This window comes from Hibiscus syriacus, unplaced genomic scaffold (assembly GCF_006381635.1).
Source record: "Hibiscus syriacus cultivar Baekdansim isolate YM2019G1 unplaced genomic scaffold, ASM638163v2 tig00112444_pilon, whole genome shotgun sequence".
Lineage (NCBI taxonomy): Eukaryota > Viridiplantae > Streptophyta > Magnoliopsida > Malvales > Malvaceae > Hibiscus > Hibiscus syriacus.
Genome location: NW_024063333.1, coordinates 134006 through 135395, shown reverse-complemented (window position 1 = coordinate 135395; position 1390 = coordinate 134006). Strand labels below are relative to the sequence as shown.

Genomic DNA, 1390 nt, shown 5'->3' with positions numbered 1-1390 from the left:
TGTGTATATAACAAGCACTTGTTTTTTATGCTCATATAACATGTAGGCGAATTGGAGGCATATAAATTGGGAGTTCTTCTCTTGAGTTCCTAAGAAATCTGAAGAACTTGACTGACTTGTAAGTGAAGAATATTCTTTACTTCTTAAATTCATATGGTTTCTTGTAAGTGAAGTATACTCTATTTGAATTTATCTGATTAACATACTTATTTTTCCTTTTTTTTTAAAATAATCCTATAGGTTCTAAAAATGTGTTGCTCACTGGCATTTTGCCATCTTATATGCAGAATTACAATCTTTACAAAAGCTGCAAGTTTTATTAAAAGTTAATCGCTTGAGTAATTTATGATATTCACTTTACTTCATGTTTAATTTCTTACGGTTCCAGGGATTTGAGTTTCAACAACTTAACAGGCCAAATTCCAAGGGCTTTGTTCACTATGAATTCTCTCAGAGACTTGTAAGCAACAGAAAAATGAAAAATCGCCTTTAATATTTGAAAATCTCAGGGTCCAGCCTTATGGTTTTCGCTTGACATTATTCCCTTCATTCATGCTACTGAAATGGCCAGGTTTCTTGGAAATAATAGTCTATCAGGTTCTATTCTCAGCCAAAAGAGTGAAACTCTTCAGACCATGTAAGTTATTCTACCACAGTAACAGTAACAGTAACTTATTTCATGTAATGTTACTTTCAAATGTCCAACATCTGATATTAATCATAGTCGGTATCTCCATTCAGTGAACCATCAAATAGAAAAACAGTTAAATCCTTCTGATTATGGTATGCATATACTTGCTGTCTGATATACTTTTTTATGCAGAGATTTATCATACAATTTACTATCAGGAAACTTGCCTTCTTGGGTAAACTCATGCTTAAAACTGTATGTATTTTAGACCAGGCTACTTCCTTATATTTTCTTTCTAATTCAAACACTGTTTTGAAGCTTATGCCATTTTTGGGGCTTAAATTGAGCATACTTTCTTATTGTTCATATCACATTGTAAAATGTAATCAATTGCAAATAAATACCAAAGAGCTAGTTTCATGGAATTCATGTAGGAACTTTGTAGCTAACAACTTCACACCTAGTAGCTCAAATATAAGGTGAGTTACTGTTCCTTCAACACCTGACTTTCCCTTCCCCTAAACTTTCTTTAAAGAATTCTTATAAGTTATACCTCTATAAAGACAAGTGCTTGCTATTATCTCTTCTATGCAATGAATTCTTTCAGTTTCTATGCCAGGAGTGTTTTGAAATTCCTCAGGATATTTCCAGGATTAGAATGCCTTCAAAGAAACTTCCCATGCAATAGAAATCCTCCACGATGTACTAGTTCAAAATTTTGAGCCATTATCTTTGTTGAGGTCTTAATTATAATATTTA

General features: G+C 32.4%; 1 long non-coding RNA gene across 1 annotated transcript; it reads left to right on the top strand.

Moving 5' to 3' along the window:
- Positions 1-390: 390 nt before the first annotated feature.
- On the top strand, positions 391-1093 carry LOC120179731. The gene is made up of 4 exons (XR_005521640.1): positions 391-460; positions 572-637; positions 824-886; positions 1066-1093. It is a non-coding gene; the product is annotated as an uncharacterized LOC120179731 (long non-coding RNA).
- The last annotated feature ends 297 nt before the right edge of the window (positions 1094-1390 follow it).